We start from the raw sequence: 24,367 nt of genomic DNA, 5'->3' as shown, positions 1-24,367 counted from the left end.
TTTTTTTCCCTCATATCAGTTTATAGCCTTGGTTCCAATCTCTTAAGCTTCACGAATTACAAATCAAAATATGCTAACATAAATAGTGACGTTTGGCTTCATTCCAACTTTTTAAATTGAATTTATCTATTTGTACTAAGTTTAATTGCTTAAAGCACCAAGTCCAGAAGATGAAAGTTAGCGCTGGATTTGTTTTCGGTCTGGGTACTGGCTGACCACGAATGGTCGAAAAGCACTGTAATATTGGATTTTGAAGAGCTTGGACTAAAGGGATTGCGTATTGCCACTCAGGTCCTCAGCAAGGAAAGGTACACAGCTCTTAGTATTTAGTGTGTAATCAGGCACCTTGAAGCCACAGCCAGGAGAGCAGAGTGTTTGGTTTTGTTATGCAACAGCAGCCAGGCACACAGCCACTCAGCCACCCTGCCCCTGCCCCTACCCCACTCAAGAGGGCCCTCAGCTGTGTTTCCTGCTGTGTTTTTAACCATTGGACAACTGTGTGAAGTTCTAAGAAACTGTTAAGACTGTGGCCTGGGGATGCGAACCTTTGGGGCACCTCCTTGGGGCAAAGAAAGGAAAAGAACTAGCAGAACAGCTCCAGAGAGGTAAGAAAAGCCTTAAAACAAAAGCAAACAAAAAACCCAGTTCTTTCTGCAGTTGCCCAGAGAGAGGAAGAAGTCCATGTTGATTCACCGCAGTTCTCCTGGACACTCCTTCCCACTGCCGTTGGGGATGCAAAGGTTTGAGGGTTAAAGGAGGAAGACTGACCCCATAAATTTCCTTAGCATTCCTTCCAAATTCACACTCAATGGTAGGGCAGTGTGTGTTCAATCTTAGGCATACTGTGTAAGGAACTGTCCTCAGGAACCATCCTAGTCCCTGTGTACCTTACATAAACTACCAGGAGAGAGATGAGTTGGTTGGTTGCAGGTAACACTTGGCACATACACAGACACGCACGTACTTTCTTATTATTACTTCAAAAAAATTCAGCTTGGGTCACTTGGCTCACGGCTCATGGTTAGAGATCTTAACTTTGATGACTTGACAATATTGGGTTTATCATATTTTCTGGGTTTTATTTTTTTCAATGTAGAATGTCTTCTACTTAGAAATCTATTTCAATTTTTATAAAATGTGATAATAAAGCAACTAAGATTCAAATCTCTGAATTTGAATCTTGCTAAATTTAATAAATTACTTGCATCCTTATGCCTTTAATGTTTCTAAGCCAAATTCTGTGATTTCCCCAGAATTACATAATGAATTGTCCCCAGTAATGTGTTACATAAATATGTTTATTTTGGATCTAAATACTTTAAATTATAGCCATTTATTATTTTTTTAATTCTTCTAGCTTTTAGACTCACATGCGTTTCTTCCTTTGTATTTTTTTCCCCAACCGTAATGACTGTGTACTGTTGATGTGATATGGAAGATTAAATTTTAAGGCCCGGCTGACTCCCAGTGGCTCCATTATCTTTTCTGTTTGGCTTATCAATTAATCCTCGGTGTCCCTGAAATCCAGAATAAAAAATAGAGTTTGAAAATGTACGTGAAATAAAAGGTAGTGGCTTAGAATCTCTTAATGTCCTCGATACTTGGTCTGGTTAGTAGCTATCATAGTGGACCTTTTGTTTGTTTGTTTTTATTCTTGAAAGAATGTACTGTATTGGCAGGGAGATATCGATTCAGCTTGCTATCTGCCTATTAGAAGACAGCAGGAAGAGGGCCCCTTTATTGGTGCTTTGTCTATAGACCCCCCCCCCCGCCCCACTGGGTTAAACTTCAGTTGATTTGAAAGAAGAAAGAACGCAGTGCACAGCCTACAACAGCTACCGTTAGGTGTCCACCCCAGGCATGTGCTGGACGCAGTCCATGGCCAAGTTCATTGAATCCAAAACCCTTACTATAGGCATTTCCCCAGTCCACATATCAAAAAACACAATAAGCTTTCTTGTTTTTGTATTGTTTTGTTTTGTTATTCAAATGTCTGCTTGAAAAGAAAAAGTGGAGATGAAGGATCTAAAAAGGTCTGGAATGCCAAAATTAATGATAAGTGTCGACAGCATATTTTTTGAAAGATTCAAAAACTCTTTTAAAAAAAAGAGTTTTTAACCTTCATCTAATCAGGGTCCTGTTATCTGTGCTGATCACATAGAGGGCAAGTGAGTCTTTCTAAATTCCAGGATCTACTACATGTCCCGTGGTTCCTATGTGAAACACTGTTTGGTGTCTAGGCTGAAACTCTGCTACTACAAATTTTATCAGCACTTTTTTTTTTTTTTTTTTTTTTTTGGTAGTGGTGGTTCCTGGGAAGAGATGAGAGTAGTGATCCCTGGGAGCCAGGCAAGGCTCACTCTTCCATGTCCTCATTGTGACCTGGCTCTTAGACTCATCAGTGAGTCTCGTCTCAAATCAGAACTGGGAGAAAGGACATAGACCCCCTGACCGACCGCTCTGTGTCCAGAAGCAGAATCTTGTGTAGTGATTCTGATGTGGTCCATGCTAGCCCTCTAGCTGCTGAACTTCTGCTGTATGTGAGGCACAACGCTAGCACCAGCCCCAGGAACTGCCATTCCACTAGTGAGGAAACTGAGGCGGTCTCTCACAGTCACATGACTATGCTAGGATCATTTTATCCCACTTGCTTTTCACTAAATGTTAATGTTCTACTGGGAATTTCATGCCATACATCATATGGTGGAGACTGATTAACTCACAGCAGGGGAAGCTGGGCCTTAGGGTCACTGTTAATGGGAGGTTAGTGGCCTGTGGCTGAGGGGAAATTGCCTGGAAAATGCATTTGCCCTTCAAGCTCAGAACCTCGAAAGCTTGTTCTGGAGACAGCTACGACTGGCTGGGAGAACTTGGAATTTCAGAAATTTTGTGACATTTTAATAATATTTTAAATAAAATTGTGTTAAAATGGAATTAAGTAAACGATATTTAAAACTGTTAATAAATACTCAAAACTCATCTCTTCCTAAAGATTTTATCATTTCCTGTGCTCTTGAGGTTATCACATCTGTTGTATCTGTGTGCGAGAAATACTATATGATGGGCACCACTCTGCACCTTTCCAAATCTGCGTTCAGCGACTCAACATGCTAGCTTGACACCAGCCCTGGCAGGAACATTTACACCACCCAAACTGACAAATGCTATGAATCAGTCAGGACTTAATTTATTATTTTGTTGCTTGTCTACAATTAAGAACACCATGAAGAAAATGTTTGTCAATGGCCATTACATGAAAAGTTCCTTGAGGAAATTTTTCTTCTAGTATTCAAACACAGTTATCCAATTCAGCAAAAAATGTGCTCACATCATTAACAAACAGCTGAAATGAAATTCCCGCTTATGTCCATTGTTTCACCTTCCTCTAACCTTGAGAACTTAAATGCAAATGTCAACCCAGGCAGATCTGCACATCTTTATCATTTGTAACCATAGTTAATGATGGATAGAAGAGTCTAGCAAAACTCACTGAAATCATTCTTGTGCGAATAAGTGATCTAGTCAGCCTTGGTGGTGCAAGCCTGTAATCCCAGCAACTTGGCTGGATCAGGAGGCTTACAAATTCAAGGCCAGGCTTGGCATCTCACTGAGACCCTGTCTCAAAATTTAAAAAAAATTTAAAAGGCTACAGATGAAGCTCAGTGGAAGACTGCCCCTGAGTTCATTTCCCAGTACTGCAAAAAAACGAAAGAAAAAAAAGAAAGTCAGTGGTATATATGGGATGTTTTATTTTTTAAAGTATTGTTATTATAATGTTTATACTGTGCACTAAACATCTTTTATTTATAATAAGCATTTTTTTTCTGGAGAATCAGTTGTTAAACATTTGCCCACATAGGCACTGCCTGGAAGGTATAACTGGTTTGCAAACTTGGCACCTGCCTAAATCATAGAGTAAAAACCATGCCTCCCCAGAAACAATGGCACCATTTTGAATACAGTTGAAATACAAACAAAGCTTTTTGCCCCATTGTTTAAATAGGGAAGCTAAAAAGTATACTGACTACTAGTATTGAATTTTCCACTCCTGTCCACTGGCAAGAGTAAATTCTGTTGAGAAATCTTCAAATTACCCCGGAGCAGGTTGCAGATAAGGCATGCATTTTGCTGTGGTACATATGGCAGAGTGCTGATTTTTCTAATGAAGATTATAGGATCCTTTTGCAACTATCTCTGGTTTAACCAGTAAAACTCCCACCCACACCAAGAACAGTAAGTTGATGCACTTTACATGTTAGTATGTCCAGCTAAGAAAACATTAAGGAATTTAAAATAAGGAGTTTAAGCCCATCTCATATTTACTCAGTTGAGTAAATGAAAAGTAGGCTAATGCTTATCAGTTTCTAGTTTTGTTTTACTTCTAGCCTGAGCTACTCTCTAGAAATACTCCTGTGAGCTGTGGATTGGCATGTACTTCTTTTATGCTCTGTTCCTTAAGTCTACTTTAATTGATTTTGGATTGTTTCCACAAACTATGTTTCCGCATTACATTCTGCACTGAAGAGGGTGGGGCTATTTTGTTGATTTTGGCTTATAAGAAGTGAACTTTCTTTGACCTGAAAAATTTTGAGAAATTCCCTCCTTCTCAGCTTTTCCTTGTGGAAATCTAATATCTGTTCATGAAAAAAAAAATGAACGAATGAATGAATGAATGAACAACTGAGAATCCTTTCAATATTTCTGGAAAATGGCTTCCCTTTTTTGGGAATTGAGTGCTTAAGAGGAAGAGTTAAAAATACTCCCTGGTGCAGTGGTTCAGGCCTGTAATCTCAGCAGCTTGAGAGGCTGAGACAGGAGGATCCAAATTCAAAGCCAGCCTCAGCAACAGCAAGGTGCTAAGCAACTCAGTGAGACCCTATCCTTTAAAAAAATTTAAAAAAAAATTAGGGCTAGGGATGTGGCTCAGTGGTTGAGTGCCCCTGAGTTCAATCCCCAGTACTGGGGAAAAAAACAGGTAAATGGATGATGTTGGAGAAGATAATGCTAAGTGAACTTAGCCAATCCCCAAAAAACAAATGCCAAATGTTTTCTCGATATAAGGAGGCTGACTCATAGTGGGGTAGGGAAGGGGAGCATGAGAGGAATAGATGAATTCTAGATAGGAAAGAGGGTGGGAGAGGAAGGGAGGAGGCAGGGGATTAGCAAGGATGGTGGAATGTGATGGAAATCATTATCCAAAGTACATGTATGAAGACTCGAATTGGGTGTCAACATACTTTATATATAAACAGAGATATGAAAATTTGTGGTATATGTATAATACGAATTGTAATGCAAAAAAAACAAACTACATGTATAAAGGCATGAATTGGCATGAACATACTGTATATACAAAGATAGGAAAAACTGTACTCTGTATGTGTAATAAGAATTGTAATGCATTCCGCTGTTGTGTATTTTAAAAAAATAAATTCAATAAAACTAAAAAAAATTAAACAATAAAAAATCACTTCCAGGCTCACTCAGTTGCCTTTAGCAAAAAATTCAATGAAACTAAAAAAAAAAAAAAATAGGTTATAGTTGATGCAGATTTGAAGAGTCACCTAATGTAGATCCATCATGTCTCCCAAGTTCTCAGTTCCCTTAGCACAGTAGACGATTGCCAAGTGAGGATAGGAAATACTTAGAGTGCTCATTCTCCTGGGCAGAATTGTTTTTCTAGTTTTGATACTGAGTATATGTCAGGTTCTTGGTTTTCTTAGGTTGTCCCTTTTATATAATTCATCATAAGCAATGCTGAAAGGAAACCTGGAGGAAGTTTTTGATCTCTTTGGATTTGCTGACAGGGGCTTTTGTGCTTGTTTTCCCTGGCATTTAAGGAAACAAGATGAAACAGGCAATAATCCACACCAATTTGCAGTCCCACCAGCAATGTACAAGTGTACCCTTTTCTCCACATCCTCGCCAGCACTTGTTGTTGTTTGACTTCCTAATGGCTGCCAATCTTACTGGAGTGAGATGGTATCTTAGGGTGGTTTTGATTTACATTTCTCTGACTGCTAGCGATGGTGAGCATTTTTTCATGTACTTGTTGATTGATTGTATGTCCTCCTCTGTGAAGTGTCTGTTTAGGTCCTTGGCCCATTTGTTGATTGGGTTATTTGCTATCTTATTGTCTAATTTTTTGAGTTCTTTGTATACTCTGGATATTAGGGCTCTATCTGAAGTGTGAGGAGTAAAAATTTGTTCCCAGGATGTAGGCTCCCTATTTACCTCTCTTATTGTTTCTCTTGCTGAGAAAAAACTTTTTAGTTTAAGTAAGTCCCATTTGTTGATTCTTGTTGTTAACTCTTGTGCTATGGGTGTCCTATTAAGGAATTTGGAGCCCAACCCCACAATATGTAGATCGGAGCCAACTTTTTCTTCTATCAGATGCAGAGTCTCTGATTTGATATCAAGTTCCTTGATCCATTTTGAGTTAACTTTTGTGCATGGCGAGAGAAAGGGATTCAGTTTCATTTTGTTGCATATGGATTTCCAGTTTTCCCAACACCATTTGTTGAAGATGCTATCCTTCCTCCATTGCATGCTTTTAGCCCCTTTATCAAATATAAGATAGTTGTAACTTTGTGGATTAGTCTCTGTGTCCTCTATTCTATACCATTGGTCCACCCGCCTGTTTTGGTACCAGTACCATGCTGTTTTGGTCACTATTACTCTGTAATATAGTTTGAAATCTGGTATCGCTATACCGCCTGATTCACACTTCCTGCTTAGAATTGCTTTTGCTATTCTGGGTCTTTTATTTTTCCATATGAATTTCATGATTGCTTTATCTATTTCTTCAAGAAATGCCTTTGGGATTTTGATTGGCATTGCATTAAACCTATAGAGAACTTTTGGTAATATCGCCATTTTGATAATGTTAGTTCGGCCTATCCATGAACAGGGTATATTTTTCCATCTTCTAAGGTCTTCTTCTACTTCTCTCTTTAGGGTTCTGTAGTTTTCATTGTATAAATCTTTCACCTCTTTTGTTAGGTTGATTCCCAAGTATTTTATTTTTTTTGAGGATATTGTGAATGGAGTGTTTTTCCTCATTTCCGTTTCAGAAGTTTTGTCGCTGATATACAGAAATGCCTTTGATTTGAGCAGTTTGGAGATTCCTGGGAAAGCTGGGAATGGAACCACCATTTGACCCTGCTATTGCCCTTCTCGGACTATTCCCTGAAGACCTTAAAAGAGCATGCTACAGGGATGCTGCCACATCGATGTTCATAGCAGCACAATTCACAATAGCTAGACTGTGGAACCAACCCAGATGCCCTTCAATAGATGAATGGATAAAAAAAATGTGGCATCTATACACAATGGAGTACTATGCAGCAATAAAAAATGACAAAATCATAGAATTTGCAGGGAAATGGATGGCACTAGAGCAGATTATGCTTAGTGAAGCTAGTCAATCCCTAAAAAACAAATAGCAAATGTCTTCTTTGATATAATGAGAGCAACTATGAACAGAGCAGGAAGGAAGAGCAGGAAGAAAAGATTAACATTAAACAGAGACATGAGATGGGAGGGAAAGGGAGAGAAAAGGGAAATTGCATGGAAATGAAGGGAGACCCTCATTGCTATACAATATTACATATAAGAGGTTGTGAGGGGAATGGGAAAATTAACAAGGAGAGAAATGAATTACAATAGATGGGGTAGAGAGAGAAGATGGGAGGGGAGGGGAGGGGGGATAGTAGGGGAAAGGAAAAGTAGCAGAATACAACAATTACTAATTGGGCATTATGTAAAATTGTGGATGTGTAACCGACGTGATTCTGCAATCTGCATTTGGGGTAAAATTGGGAGTTCATAACCCACTTCAATCTAATGTATGAAATATGATATGTCATGAGCTTTGTAATGTTGTGAACAACCAATAAAAAAAAAAGACTAAAAAAAAAAAAAGAAAAAAAGAAACAGGCAATAATCAGTACAGAAAGCACCATTTTTTTTTTCTTTTTACTTAAGAAAATCTCTGCTGTGAGACTGATACAGTTTAAATGCAGGATCTTTGCTGCACTCTGGTCAGAATAGATAATACTTGTCCTAGAAGGTGAAATCGTGGCACCAATGCTATGGCATTGTGGGGCCCTGGGACTTAACTCACCAGAACCTGTGTTCAGAAAAGTCATGGGAATCTAAACTGGCATGGCTGCAGCAGGTGCCTTGAGTGGTCAGGCGTTTTACCCCTGATGCTGTTCTTTGGACTCTACTTCCTTCATCTGACCACACTATCCTAAATCTAACAGTACAGGGCCCAATTTTTAGGACCAGAGACTTCCTGAACATTTACCATGTTCTTGGTACTGGGTTTAATGCTGGGCAGCTTCCTGATGGAATTTATATGCTAACCTAGAACTGTTTAGAAATGAGTGAAAATTCTGTCCTTTGTTTTCAACTGGAATGAAGACAATACCTCTCGTATACCAGGCACTCTTCACATCCTGAGGATTCCATCGTGAAAATCCCAGCTCCCTCTGTGAGGTGCTGTGGGAGTCAGAACCAAGACAATAATCCAGCCTGGAGCATCCAGGGTGCTCTCAGGTAGGGGCCAAGGTTGAGTGAAGGAACCACAAAGAGAGCTCTCCAGAGAGGAGCAGGCACAGTCCCAGTAAAAGCTCCCAGTTGAAAGTGGGAGGTATATTTTTAAAGAACTGGGAGTTTCTCCTCCTGTTCCAACACCTCAATCCACCATTATTGTTAGGATTTTGCAGAGGAGGAGGAGCAGGGAGAAAGAATAGGATCTATACAAGGCAGGTGCCAAGGTCCCACCTCTTGGGACTGCAAATGGGTACAACCACTCTGGAAAGCAGTATGGAGACTCTTCAGAAAACTTGGAATGGAACCACAATTTGACCCAGTTATCCTACTCCTCAGCTTATACACAAAGGATTTAAAATCAGCATACTGTAGTGACGCAGCCACATCAATGTTCATAGCAGCTCAATTCACAATAGCTAAGCTGTGGGACGAACCTAGGTGCCCTTCAACAGATGAATAGATAAAGAAAATGGAATATCACTCAGCCCAAATTATGGCATTTGCTGATTAATGAATGGAACTGGAGGCTATTATGCTAAGTGAAATAAGCCAATCTCAAAAAAGCCAAAGGCCAAATATTCTCTCTAATATGCAGATCCTGACTCACAATGAAGGGGGGTGTTCACCAGACTGGACAGGAGAAATGGGGGGAAAGATGTGGGGATGGGAATTGGAAAGACAGTAGAATGAAGCAGACATAACTTTCTCATGTTCATAGATGAATACATGACCAGTGTAACTCCACATCATGTTCAACCACAAAAATGGGTAGTTTTACTCCATGTATGTATAATATGTCAAAATACATTCTACTGTATAACTAAACATGTGTACATGTAGTCATTATAATTAAACAGAAAAAAATTTAAAAATAAAATATTTCTTAAAAAAGGTCCACCTCAGTCCCCTCCTGCCTGTTTTCCTGTTCATTTTTCAGGTTTGCCACACCCAAGAGTCAGATAAGGAAGTCACTTCCCTTTGACTTATCATTTACTGAGAACTAAAAATCATGTGTTGGCTTACTGTGCTTTTCCTCACAATAACCCTAAGAGACAGGAAAAGTACCGTCACATCGCCACTTTATGGTTGAGATGGCAGGGATGTCCTCAGCAGGACTGGTATTGCTGAGTTCGTGGCTCAACACAGCAGCATGTCCACATTTCCTTACATGAGGATATAAGGCAAGTTCCTTAACTTCTAAACCTTTGCTTCCTCCCCTGTCAAATGGGCTTTAAAATAGCCCTGTTTTCTCAAGGTTTTTGTGAGAGTTCAGTGAGATAGTGCACATAACGTGCTAAGACATAGTAAGCGATTAATAAATAGTTATTATTATTCCACTTTGAACAATAGGCACTAAATCAGACGGTGTTTACAAACTTGAGTAAGACATGTCACCAGCCAGGGAGACAGACACCTGCGTAACTGGCCACATGGCCATGAGATAGACTCAGATTAAGCAGTTGTGCTGACCCTTAGATTGTTCCATTTGAAGCTGGGGCATGCACCAAAGGCTTTGCAGAGCTGATCATGTTTGGACTTTGACCTGGGAGGTATAGTGTCACTCCCTCTGAAAGGGTGAGCCCAGTTGAAGAGATGCAATTTTATCAGTTTTCTCTTGCTGTTAAAAAAAAAAAACAAAAAAAAAAAACAAAAAAAAAAAAAAACAAAAAAAACCTAAATTCTATAGCTTCAAATAACAAACATTTGTTATAGTTTCTCTTGGTCAGGAATCTGGACACAACAAAATAAGTGGCTTTGGTTCAGGTGTCTCATGAGGTTGCCATCAAGTTATCACCCAGGGCTCCGGTCATCTCAGGCTGAACTGGGGTTGGAGAATCACTTCCAGGCTCACTCAGTTGCCTTTAGCAGGCAATAGAAGACCCGATTCCACACTCACCCTGGGAGCTGGCCTGCCTTGCTTCCTCAAACGACCTCTGTTTATTCTGTAGAGCTGGAGTTGGCCAACTTATTATATAGAGGGACAACTAATAAATATTTTACACTTTGTGGATCAGACAGTGTCTCTTGCAACTACTCAACTCCACTGTAGAGCTGGAAAACTACAGTAGACATTGGGTAAATGAATGCACGTGATTATGTTCCGATAAAACTTTATTTACAAAAGAAATGTGGTTTGACCCATGGACAACTTAACTGATATGTTTCCTCCTATAATCTCAGTCACTTGTGGTATGTGGATGGCCAGCTCTGAGGTAGAGAGGATGAGCTCATGGCAACAGGGCTTTGCATACCAACAAGGAAGGAGTAAGCCCAGTAGCACCATAATGACAGCTTCTGATAATTGATTACTTGTCCTTTGCCCACACAAAATAGATAACCCATAAGATATCATTCCTAGGATCTTAAGATATGGATACTTAAGAGTGGCCATCTGTGCACAAGGTATGGTAGACTCTCCCTGTCCCCAGAATTTTCCTTTCATAATTTTACAGAATCCATCCTTAACATTTCCTTTTGCATCATGTTGACATTACACATACAACCTGACTTTTTCTAGAACAACTATAGGATCAGATGAGGTCTCCGAGAGGTTGAGAAATCCTGGATGACTATTTTGTGGGTTTTGAGACTCTAAGTTTATTAAAGCAGCAAAGTAATGACAAAACAGGATTATAACAATTAAAGACTATTTTAAATGTTCACATCTACAAATATTGCACACATGCACAAAGGTGATAGAATTTTTCTATTCTGAAGAAAAAGTATTAATTCATAGGGGACTATGCACAACTTGTTATGGAAAAATGGGGCTAAAGTTTAAGGCTGTGATGATCATTGTCTTCTTTCAATCCTGTCAGTAGCTCTGGGCTTACATTTGGAGATAGTAGTTAAGACTCTTCGTTTGAAGCCCATCATGGGAGGGAGGCCTGGGTTACCAACTAACCTCCTATGTCTTATGTTCCCTGAATGCCTCTGCAGTGATAGGCTTGGTGACACACTTCTGTCATTGACCACTCCATGGTGTAATGAGAAAGCTAAACTCTGAACTCTGGGTTCACCAATTTACTAGTTGTGCTACTTATTTGTGTTAGTTAAGCTTGCTAAACTAATTTATTTATTCATAAAATTGAGTTTTTAATGATTATTTCATGGAGTTGCTGGAAAGAAAATCAGTGAGTGTGAAATATCAAACACACAGTAGAGATGCTCAAGTGGTAGATACCATCACCAACCCGTACCACCATCACCACCTCCACCAAAACCCCTATCGATACTATCACTACCACTACCACTATCATCTCCTTCACAACCATTATCACTACCATCACCATCACCATCGCCATCGCCACCAATACCATTACCACTACTACAACCACTATCAGCAATACCACCACCATCATCACCCATACTACCACCACCACCACCACCATTACTACTTTCACAACCATCCCCACCATCCATTATCCCTCACCACCACTTCCACCACCACCACCACCTTTATCAACATCACCATCCCTCACAACCACACATCAGATCCAAACCTCAAATTTTGATGAAGAAAATCTGTTAAGTATAACCAAACCACCTGCATGAACCCAGTGAAAAATGTTGTGTTGTCACTCCCTGGCGCCCTGCATGAATGAATTGACAACACCCCAACTGCAGTTATTTAGCCCCTGGGTTTTGCTTCACTACACACTCTCCCCATTCACCCTCCCTGCCCCGGAAAAAAAATGATTGTGTGCAAGCCAGTTTGGACATTTGAGACAAATCTCTTCTGCCATATGTGAGCAAACTGGGACAGAATCAGGACTTTATAAATAGAAAATATCCAAAGAACATTGTAGTGCCAACAGATGTACAGGATGACTGCCACCTTTGTTCCCTGAGACCCTGATTGTAAGAGAGACATGCTTTGCCGCCTCCCTCTCAGAAGGCTTGTGCTTGAAGACTTAATAGAAGTTGAGAACTGGCTCGGATTCCCAGGGGTCTATTGTGTGGAATCTTTAACTGTTTGAAACAGGAGGTGTCTGCCTGCTTCAGGTTATTACAGGTTTTTCCTGACCCAGAGTTGAGAATGTGAATAGCAAGCATGCCTGTGGATTCAACATTTCCTGGTTGGTCACTAACTGCCTGGTCGTATGGGTCATTTTTGCTTCATGTCAGAAGAAAATTAGAGAATGGAAAAGAGAAGGAAATCAAAGTCCTCTCACACATTAAAATATGTAGTGTTTATCATCAGCACTGTAGACCCTGAACCTGGAAGCTGCAGGAGAGTGACTTTACCAAAAATGGAAAGTTCTACAACTATTAAGCTCTAGAGAAAAACGGTTCATTAACTGGCAGAGGGTCACTCTTGGAATAATTTGTGGCCATTGAAAACAATCATTATGCTGGGCACAGTGGTGCACCCCTGTATTCCCAGTGGCCTGAGAGGCTAAGGCAGGAGGATCGCAACTTCAAAGCCAGCCTCAGCAAAAGCAAGGTGCTAAGCAACTCAGTGAGATGCTGTCTCTAAATAAAATATAAAATAGAGCTGGGGATGTGGCTCAGTGGCCCAGTGCCCCTGAATACAATCCCTGATACTCTCCCCACCCCACCCCCCAAAAAAATCATTATGAACCTTATTGTCATGAAAAGGTCAGAGATCTAATGTTAAATGGAAAAAAAGTAGGATATGAAGTTGTTTTATATTTTGTATGATGGGTACGCAGGTGGACGTGAACTAAAATATATCATGGAAAAATTGAACTCATCACACAAGGTTCAGTTGCTGTGATCACGAATGACCTTTTTCCACCCTTTTCCCAGCCTTTGTGTGCTTATTTATACTTCTCTGTGTGATCATATCTATTTTATATGTATTTCATATTAGTTATATATTACATATATAAATGTATACATAGACAATACCTATAATGCATAAATGTAAGTGAAACAGGGTCTTACATTAAGCCTTTGGAAGAAGGTCAGAGATGTTCATAAGCAGAACAGAAGCAAAAGGAAACCAAGTTTTATCCTTCAGAAAAATACTTAGAATTTGGCATATACTAAAGATTGAATTTTAAACTCCATCGCTAGATGAGCAAATTGGACACCATGATGCAGATGATTGTGCTTTCCTCAAATAACTAATCCCTTCTCTTTTCGGCAACAAGTCTAGCTACAAACCTCAGTTTTGTTCCCTTGGCTTCACTGGCGGTCTCCTTTGATCAGGGCTTCACACAAGGAAAAGATATTTCCTGGTGCGAAGTAGTGGTTCTCTTCTCATAGCCTGGGACAACAAAGGCCCCTGTGTGAGGACCACAAATTCCTCCTGGAATACAGGGAAGGCCCCCAGCTGAACCGTATCCAAGGAAGATGTTGCAAAGCTTGCAAAGCGTGTTCTGAGAAAAGAGCGCTGCGTGAGACCTTTTCTTTCTATTCAGATATTGGCCCCCGCTCAGGGGGTGGGGGCGGGGGACCCATCAAAGGACAACAGAAAACAAACCCTGAATGCAGCAACCAATTACAAGGAAAAGAGAATTCCTGCAGTCAGTGTTGGTGCCAAGTCAGGCTTATCATGTTTAGAATTTAACTCCATTTAAAAGAAATCCGTTTCCCTTTCTTGGAAGTTATAAAAGGCAGTAGTAGAAAGAGGCTGTCCACTCTGTGCTATAAAACTCTGAGTAAAAAACTCTCTATGATTGCCACAGACTGACTCAGTTCACCTCTCCTCCTGCACCAGCGTGTGGCCGCTGGTTATTTCCTGTGGACTGCAGATCTCACCGGTCAGGCCCTTATCCTGGAGTTCAAGGTCCCTCCTGGCCACCCCCAGCCCAGCCTCCTGGACTTAGCTCCCACTGCGCTCCCTCCCCCACCACCCACAAACCTTCCACTCCACCCGTCTTCCTCAGGACCTTCCACAACTCCCAGACCTGTGGGGAGGATTTATGGAATGACATTAAGTACCTGTGTCAGGCAGGTGCCTTTGGTATATATATCAGTGTCCTTTACCTTCTCCCTTTTTTGAACAGGAATCCCCTTCCTATTATTTGAACTTAAGTTCTTGGGCAATGACAGATCTTTTATCAAAAGCCAGAAAACACGGTTCTGATGGGAAGAAATGGGAGGTGAGGAGATCCTGCCTCTTCCCTGTGGAGGGGCCCCTCTGGACCTGCTGGAAATGGACAAGGAGAGAGGCAGCGGCCACCTCTGTGCTCCTACCACCTGCTTATCCTGATTCACCCACAAGCCTTGCATTCCACCTTGCCCAAGGGAACAAAGGCACAGGGTTGGGGAGATTTGACCGATAACACACACCTCACAAATAGTGAAGCTAAGATTCAAATTCAGAAGTCTCTGGCTCCAGAGCTCTCCTGTCTTCCCACTACACAAAATATCTTTTCAAAGATTCACAAAATACCTTTTCAAAAATTCACAGACTTCCTGTCATGGCAGCATTTGCCCCTGACACCTGTGGCTCGCCAAACAGCATCAAAAGTAAAAAAAAAAAAAAAAAGAAAAGAAAAAGAAAATACCCTTTCTTAGCGCCAGGATTGGCTCCACCTGAAAACTAAATTGTTAACAAAGTAAAAATTCCAGTCCATGTGCAGGTAACTTAGCTGGTTAAATATCAAGCTCTGCAGGACTGTTTACTAATAGACCCTGGAATGTGATGCCTCCAAGGTTTTCATGTTGTACTTGAATTTGTTGTCAAATATCACTGTTGCAGAACTTGTGGACCAGCATCCTCCACTAGAACTTTCTGTGATGAGAAAAATGTTCTGTGTCTACACAGTCCAACACCATAGCCACTAGCTGCATGTGGCTTTTAAGCCCTTGAAAGATGGCTGGCTATTTATTTTAACCAGGGAACTGATTTTTAACTGTATTTATTTTTGAATAATTTAAATTTAAATACCACATGTGGCTAGCAGTTATCATAGTGCACTGCAGAGCTCCAGAACATTCTGAAAGGTGGCAGTACTTTGCCTATATAATTTCCATTACATCTCTGGGTCATGCTTATTTATGTTTTGCCTGCCTCACTCAGTTGCGGACTTTATGTCTTCGCTCACCCCAGTATGATCACCTATTGGCACATGGCCTGGCCCAGAGCACCACACGTTTAATAATCAATGTGGGACAAATAAATGGATGTGAGTGGCTTTTTTGGAAGCGTTGTGTCATCGCTTGCACTCATCTGGCTCACTTTTGTCTTAGGCCTTGTATTCCACTGTGTGTGAAGATGATTCAGCCGCCACCTCCCGCCACCTCATACAAGGAAGGGCCCCAGTATCTGCTGACCTCCACTCCCTTAATTTTGCTTAGATGAATATTTATTGTAACTATGTAAATACTTTTCACAGTTAAAGGAGGCAATGAATTATAATTTCATTTCCTTTCCTAGACAACTTTTTTTCTGAAAGTAACAAATGGTTTATTTTTCTTTCTTTTCTTGGGGGATGGGGGGTTCCAGGGATTGAACTCAGGGGTACTCAACCGCTGAGCCACATCCCCAGCCCTAGTTTTTGTATTTTATTGTGAGACAGGGTCTCACTGAGTTGTTTAGTGCCTCACTTTTTGCTGAGGCTGGCTTTGAACTCACAATGCTCCTGTCTCAGCCTCCCGAGCCGCTGGGATTACAGGTGTGCACCACCATGCCTGGTGCAAATGGTTCATTTTTCATTTGCTGAGTTCACTGTACACTTCCCTCTGATTCAATCCCACATGCTTTCCCTATTATTAAATCTTCCTCTTTTGGATGCTTTAGTTATTATTTTTTATTTGTCCTTTTCAGATATATATGACAGTTGAGTGTATTTTGACATATTATATATACATAGAATATAACTTCCCATTCTTGTGGTTGTCCATGATGTGGAGTTACACTGGTCATGTATTCATCTATGAACACAGGAAAGTTATGTCCAATTCACTCTGCTGTCTTTCCTATTCCCATCCCCTCTCCCTTTCCTTCATTGCCCTTTGTCTAGCCCAAAGTACTTTTATTCTTCCCTCCTCCCCCCTTATTGAGTGTTAGCATCTGCATATCACAGAGAACATTCAGTCTTTGGTTTCCTGGGATTGGCTTATTTCACTTAGCATGATAGTCTCTAGTTCCATCCATTTACTAGCAAATGCCATAATTTCATTCTTCTTTATGGCTGAGTAATGTTCCATTGAAGGATACTTTAAAGTATGTTTTAAAGGCCATCCTGGGCCTTATCACCTTCTCCAATATAAGTGAGCTGTCCTTCTATTGCATGTAACAATGTGTCAGTCAACCCTGTACCCAGGGACCATATGAGCCAGGATGGTCCTGCAAAATGGCAACAGAGATGATAAATGCCTATTGTCCAGGGAAACTGTGACCACTGTAATATAATTGTAACTGTAATGCATCCCATTAGTTATACATTTGTGGTGATTCTGGGATCAACATACCTGCTGCTCTGCCAGTCCTATAAAAGTATTGCATGTATACTTCTGTAAAGCACATGATACTTGGTAATAAAGTAGACGTCTGTATTACTAGTTTATGTATACTATCCTTTTATTATTATTTTTAAATGTCCTTCTTTTCTGTAACAACAAAAAAAAAACAGATGCCATGCTAGGCTGGCAGCAGCCTCACACACCTGCCTTCACTGCCTCTGGACGGCGTGTCAAGAGGCCACACTGAGCGCTGGGCGGGGCTAGGTCCATGCACTCTGTGGTGTTCCCAGTGATGACTTCGCCCCACCACACGTTGCTCAGAATGTATTTCCCGATGTTAGGTGACATGGGCCTGTACACACTGTTGGCATTCTAGGATCTCTGGTCCCTATCACCCAGGGAAGACTTTGCCTGCCTCTGCGTCAGTGCTGCTTCCTGTATCCCCGGTCATCTCCTCCTCATTTAGCCCCTCGTCTGTTTCCTACGCCTCCTAGAACCCTCCTGGCAAAGGGGCTGTGGATGGTCAACTTATTGAGAACTTCCATATCTGAAAACACCTTTATCCTACCTTCTCACTCAATGGGTATCTGGTCAGGTTTAGAAGTGCATGAGGGTGTGTGTGTGTGTGTGTGTGTGTGTGTGTGTGTGTGTAAGAAGCCTAAAACCATTCTGCTCCCAACTGCTCCCATATCACTTGTTTGGCTTGTCTTGTTTCTGGAAGCTGCAGGAACTTCACTTTGCTCCCAAATCTAAAGTCCCACCACAGCGTGTTTGGGTGCTGACTGTATTTTTGCCATTGTGTCAGGTTGGTGAGTCCACTCACTCCACGAACTCATGTCCTTCAATTAATAATCATTTTGTCCCCCTTTGGTCTTTCTCTCTTTTACTACCTCAGGGGACATTTCCTCACCCTTCCAGATTCTCTATGGAGATACTCATTTTTACTGTAACTTTTAAAATCTTTTTTTCTTTTTCCACTTTTAAAAATTATTGACCCATTTTGTTGTTGTTCTCTGATTTTGATGGGGTGAGGTACCCCGGATTGAATTCAGGGCACTCGACCACTGAGCCACATCCCCAGCCCTGTTTTGTATTTTACTTAGAGACAGGGTCTCACTGAGTTGCTTAGTGCCTTGCTTTTGCTGAGGCTGGCTTTGAACTCGTAATCCTCCTGCCTTAGTTTCCTGAGCTGCTGTGATTATAGGTGTGCACCACCACGCCTGGATGTTCTCTGATTTATTTTATTTTTTAATTTGTTCTAACTAGTTACATGACACTAGAATACATTTGGACACATTGTACACAAATGGAGCACAGCTTCTCCTTCCTCTGGCTGAACATGGTGTAGTCACACGGTAGTGTGATCATACATGTATATAAGGTAATAATGTCTGTCCCACTCCACTGTCCTTCCCATCCCCCAGCCCCTCCCTTCCCTTCCCCTCCCCTTCCTCTGCGCAATTCAAAGTTCCTTCATTCTTCCCCATCCACCCACCCCCCATTATAGATTAGCATCCCCGTATCAGAGAAAACATTTGGCCCTTGGGTTTTGGGGTTTCTCACTTAGCATTATATTCTCCAAGTTCAGCTATTTACCTGCAAATGCCATAATTTTATTCTTCTTTAAGGCTGAATAATATTCCATTGTGTATATGTACCAAATTTTTTTTTCCCATTCATCTGTTGAAGGATACCTAGGTTGGTTCCATAGTTTAGCTATTGTGAATTGAGCTTCTATAAACATTGGTGTGGCCACATCACTGTAGTACACTGTTTTTTAAGTCCTTTGGGTATGGACCTAGGAGTGGGATAAGTGGATCAAATGATGGTTTCATTTCAAGTTTTCTGAGCAATCTCCATAATGGTTGCACCAATTTGCAGTCCCACCAGCAATGTATGAATGTACCTTTTTCCCTGAATCCTCACCAACACTTATGGTTGCTTATATTCTTGATAATTGCCATTCTGACTGGAGTGAGATGAAATCTTGGAGTAGTTTTCATTTGCATTTCTTTAATTGCTAGAGATGATGAACCTTTTTTCAAATGTGTGTTGATCGATTCTTCACTTCTGTGAAGTGTCTGTTCTGTTGCTTAGCCCATTTATTGATTGGGTTACTTGGTTTTTCTGGTGTTAAGTTTTTTGTTCTCTGATCTTTTTATTTTTAATTTTTTTTAATTGCCTTCCGTTCTTTTCAGATGCCAGTGACCTGAGCACACTAGTGGCTATTTTTGTAGTTTCCTTCTCTAGTCTATTTCCTCTGCTGTGCTTGGTGGGGTGGTTGGCTGGCCAGAGACTGTCCTCTGATGCCTGGAGGGCCACTCTAAGGTGGCCTCCAGCATTTCTGGAGGGGCTGGGAGGGAGCAGGCTGGGGGTGCCCCAATCCATGTGCAGGCCTTGGCTCAGTGTCCTCCGTCGCCACCATCACCCCACCCCTGCTTCCAATAGGAGAACCCCAGCCTCTCCTGTGTTCAGTCCAGAAACCCTGTTTAACCAGCTGCAGACACAAAACCTACAATCTTTGGTTGAGATGGAGGGAGTAACCACCCTGAGGCCAGGAGTGCAGAAGGGGATTTAGGAACCTAACTTCTTAAACTTGCAAAGGAGCCTTAAGCCCTTGCCTTTCACCATGCTGGCCTTGGGTCTTAAGGATTCTACCATCCAAATTGGGCTCATTCTTCATTTCTCAGACTGCTGATGTACTCGGTCAGTGCTGTGATTTTAATATGGGTAGAGTCCCCCCAAGGTTTAGGTGTTAAAGGTTTGGTCCCAGGGTGGTGATATTGAGAGGTACCGAGGACTGGGAGGAGGTGGGGTCTAGTAGGAGGTCCTGAGGCCTTTAGGACATGCCCTCAAGAGGAATTATGGGACCCAGGCTCTCATCTCTCTCTGCTTTCTGGTCCGTTTTGTAAGAGGTTTGCTGTTCCATGCATTCCTGCCATAATGCATTCATTACCTTTTTCAAAGGTAAGAAAGCAATTGGGGCCACCTGATCTTAGACTGGACTCTCTAGAATTGTGAGCTAAATAAGACTTTTATTCTTTTATTGCCTCAGGCATTTCATTATAGTAATATCAAGCTGACTGATACAGTGAGTCACTACACATCCATGGGCTCTCTGTTTGCATCTCCTTGGTGGCTTTCCCTATGGGTTCATGTCTTTTTCTGACACAGAGCAGTTGGATGTTGTGTGAAATGAGTTCTGAAGGATGAGTAGAATTTTGCAAAGTATTGATGGGTAGGTGGCATGACAACTGGGGAAAATAATGGGTGCAAAGACAAAAGCAGGAGCACTTTAGCATATTTAGAGAACAATAAAAAAATTCAAATGGGCTAGTTTCAGAGATACTGTAGGAAGGCCATTGGTGTCATACTGTGAGTGACCTTGAATACTTAGCTGAGGATCTTAGAGACTCAGTAGGCAAAGAGCTGCTAAGGCTTCTTAACCGTGCAGCGGCTGGTTGAGAGCTAGTCTTGGCTTGGCCGGCTTCATGTTGTGTCTGGATCTGTTCCAACACTACTCTATCTAAGGGCCCTTTCCTCAAAAAGTGGATTCTTCCCTGTGACTTCAAATTGCCACGTGCACTTGGTTTCCTACAAAGCACTTATCACTGGTTGTGATTTCTGTCTACCAACCACATTCCACAGTGGGGCCAGGGAATATTCTGTTCACCCTTTCCACTCGAAGCCCTTGGCACCCTGCTCGGCCCAGTAACTTCTCACAAAATGTGCAGACATCTAAGAGAAGCTTCTGACAGACGGTTCAGTACCTTGTTCAAAGCTAAGCCAAGGCTCATGTGAGAGTATCAGTTCATAGAGGAGCTGTGAGATGGGAGGCCAGGAAACAGGTCCTGGCTATTTACCACCAGCAACCTGGGTGACCTTGGATAAGTTGCTACCATTCAGACCTGATTTTCTCATCAGTTAAAATACAGGCTTTCTGTTGCTGACCGCGGGGTTCCCTTCAGAAAGAGTGCATCCCTCACAGGGAAAATGAGGGGCTGATTGGAGGAGAGAGAGGGCCTGACTAGAGGGGCGCCTTTTGGATTGTTCTAGGGGGAATGTAATATAATTGATGTGAAGCGAAGGATCCGGTTTTAAGAGTTGCCTCTGACCTCTGCACCGCATTTGATCCCTTTGGACCAATAAACCTTTCCAGTGCTAGCTCTATTTCTTTTGCTCAGAGCCTTTTACCCCTCTAAAAGGCATGGAGATGTCTATGCCCTGTGAGTGGTTCTTTTCTCATCTGACTCTCTGAAGTGAGATGTAGTTCTCCAAGTCAATACTCGTCTCCTCACTGCCTTGATCTTTCAACTGCAGGAATCCGGAGCATTCTCTCCCCTTCGCCCAAGGCTGTCATCTGTAGGGCCTGCTGACTGTGCCTCGCTGCGGCATCCTGGTCCCTAGCACAGGGCTTGTCACAAAGCGGCATGCAGAGTTGTTTTGTTGGCTAAATAAGTGATACCCCAAGCCTTCTCACCTCCCACCCCACTAGCCGTCATCCATTCCCCACCTGCCACTCTTCCTCTCCCCTCTGTCTGCCTGGCCAGGTGCTGTCAGTATCTAGAGGCTGCTCACTGACACGGCCCTCCAGGGCTGAACCTCCTCAGGGTGTGGTTGATGTTCCCATTCATGGTATATGTGCTCCCTGCACAATATTTTAGTTATTTATAAGCTCTTCTCTTCCCCTTGACCTCTGCAGCTAGTTAGCTCCCTGAGAGCTTGAACTTGACCTTTCTCTTGTCTTCCCTATCAAGTCATAGGAGTCCAATTATGAGCACTATGGTAAAAAATAAGAATAATAGAATCATGGACCATCTGAGCCATGTTTTAGATTCTAAGGAATTATTGAACAATGAAAATAATACTAGATGAAAAGTGGCTAACAAGATTATAAATTGAGGGTTGGGATTGTGGCTCAGTGGTAGAGTGCTTGCCTTGCCTGTGTGAGGCACTGGATTCGATCCTCAGCACCACATTAAAAAATAAATAAATAAAGATATTTGTAACTAAACTAAATAGAGATTTTTTAAAAATATATATATATAAATTGAATCACTGGATGTATGTAACTATTCCAATATTTTGTGGTTGATTTGAGGCAAAGTTCATTATATTGTTATTTCATATTTGGGATTGAAATAAGAGCATTTCTTGAAAAATTGGTGTCTATAGATAGCAAATTATCCTAATAATCATAAAAAAGTTGGTAAAAATCTTAACATTTGCTGTTCCTTCTTAAGTTGTATATAATGTTTTCCTTATAAGCAAAGATAATTTTTGAATCATATATATTTTTTTGAAATATTGTACATTGCATTTACTCATTGAAACTTCACTTGATATATCTCTAAGGAGCAAATTCCTTCCCTTTTTTATTTTTTCTTGTTGAAACTGTACCCATCAGGGAAGAGGTGTGCTATCATGTGGTATTAATCAACCCTAAGAACCACTAAAGTGTCTTGGTCTGTCCAGGCAGCTTAACAAAATGCCTTAGACTCGGTGACTTATAAACAACAGAAACATATTTCCCACAATTCCAGGATCAAGGCGTGAAGAGATTTGGTGTCCGAGAAGTGCCCCCGCACCAGATGGCCATCTTTTCACCATGACCTCGTTTGGATGAAGGGACACAAAATCTCCCAGGGATCTCTTTTGTAAAGGCATTGATGAGTCCCATTCACAAGGACGCTGCTCTTGGGACCCAGTCGCCTCTCCAAGGCCCCACCTTCTGACCATCACCTTGGGGATTAGGCTTCAATGTGAGAACTTTCAGGGGAGACACAGACCAGGGTAGATAGCTTTTGGTTATTGAGCAGTTCCAACATGCCCAGCACGTGATAAACAGTTTACATGTCATGACTTCATCTCATTACAATATTATTTTATCAATGCGATAAAATTTCAGTGAGATTTTTGTTGTTAATTGATTATGAAGTGCCAGGAGCGGGGTTGTTTAACTCAAGCCTAAGGAGTTTCAAACCGCTTGCCTGCCTGGCCAGGAATCCATCCCCCACAGGGCAGCCCAGTACCCCTAGGCAGATGCTGTCTTTTGTTACCTGTCACATTCCTGATGCAAACTGGCCGTGACAAGGAGGCAGTGTGCAGACCTCAACTTCAACATTTTTGTTGTTGCAGGGAGAGAAGTTGAATGGCTAGAGGGACCTAATGGACAGTCTCCCCAACAGGTAAGCTATTCTACTTTTTTTTTCTATGCACTGGGGGGAAAGTGTATTCTTTCCACTTTTTATTAAATTTTCTGTCACTTGGTGATACAGGTTTTTTCACTACAGTTTTTATTCCCTAAAACATTAAAGCCAGTAGACAGAGCAAAGTCTGCTTCTTTCTGGCCCCTTCAGGTTTGAGAAAAATCCTGTTTTCCCCCTTACTCTTGTTGCTAGGGGAGAGGATTCTAAAATGTGTGATGAGCCATGACCCAAGAAAGCCTTCACACAAAAGATGGCCGGTCAGTGGATCCCCTCAGGCATTGTGGAATTTCTCCAATAAAGACCTTGCCCCAGGACAGCGGCTCTCAGCCTATCCCAGGACCAGCAGCAACAGCCTCAATTGGGAACTTCTTTTTTTTTTTTTTTATTGTTGGTCGTTCAAAACATTACATAGTTCTTAATACATCATATTTCACAGTTTGATTCAAGTGGGTTATGAACTCCCAATTTTACCCCGTATACAGATTGCTGTATCACATCAGTTACCCTTCCATTGATTGACAAATTGCCTTTCTAGTGTCTGATGTATTCTGCTGTCTGTCCTATTCTCTACTATCCCCCCTCCCCTCCCCTCCCCTCCCCTTTTCTCTCTCTACCCCTTAAATGCAGTGTCTCTGTCCCCACTCCAGGGCCACTGGATCTGAAGCTCTGGGGTTGATGCTCAGCTCTCCAGTGGGTTCTAGTGTATTGTCAAGTTCAGGTACCAGGACACAGGCTCACAGACCTCCCTCCCCGTCTTCTCTGTGGCTCTCCTCCCCAGCTCCCTCACCATTTCCATCTTTAGCCCACCTTGCAGGACAGTGTTCTGTATATTTTACTCCTGTGGATCCAACCTATTTCCTCCTTTACCCTGTGTCTCTCAAACATACTGTGCACATTGTCCTTGTTCTCTTTGCCAATTCCACGTCCTCAAGCTGCCTCCTTGTGCAGAGCCTTAGCTTCCTTCGAGGTTCCTGTCGTCTTCCTAGTCTATCATCATTTGGGAACTTTCCAAATGCTCCGTATCATTGTATCATTCAGTACCGTAAGTTCCAAGCCTCCTTGACTTTCTGCACTCCAGCCATCCTCACTGGGCTACTCCTGCTGCAGCTTCTTCCTGGACATTGTCATTAACTGCACACACTAAATGCCTAGCTCTTAGTACTCCAAACTTCTCAGGCTCCAGAATGCCAGGTCACTATTTCATTCTCTATCTATCT

The 24,367-nt window shown here is 41.7% G+C and overlaps 1 protein-coding gene across 1 annotated transcript in view; it reads left to right on the top strand.

The window, feature by feature from the left end:
- Positions 1-24,367, top strand: part of Pgcka1 (PDCD10 and GCKIII kinases associated 1) — a 95,477-nt gene that overhangs the window by 51,042 nt on the left and 20,068 nt on the right. Inside the window, exon 2 of the mRNA XM_026387303.2 lies at positions 23,080-23,129. The gene's annotated coding sequence lies outside the window, so the exon portion shown is untranslated. The remainder of the gene's footprint in view (positions 1-23,079; positions 23,130-24,367) is intronic.

Source organism: Urocitellus parryii, chromosome 10 (assembly GCF_045843805.1).
Source record: "Urocitellus parryii isolate mUroPar1 chromosome 10, mUroPar1.hap1, whole genome shotgun sequence".
NCBI classification, from domain to species: Eukaryota; Metazoa; Chordata; class Mammalia; order Rodentia; family Sciuridae; genus Urocitellus; species Urocitellus parryii.
The sequence above is the reverse complement of the archived record's forward strand: the minus strand, read 5'-3'. Positions and strand labels throughout refer to the sequence as shown.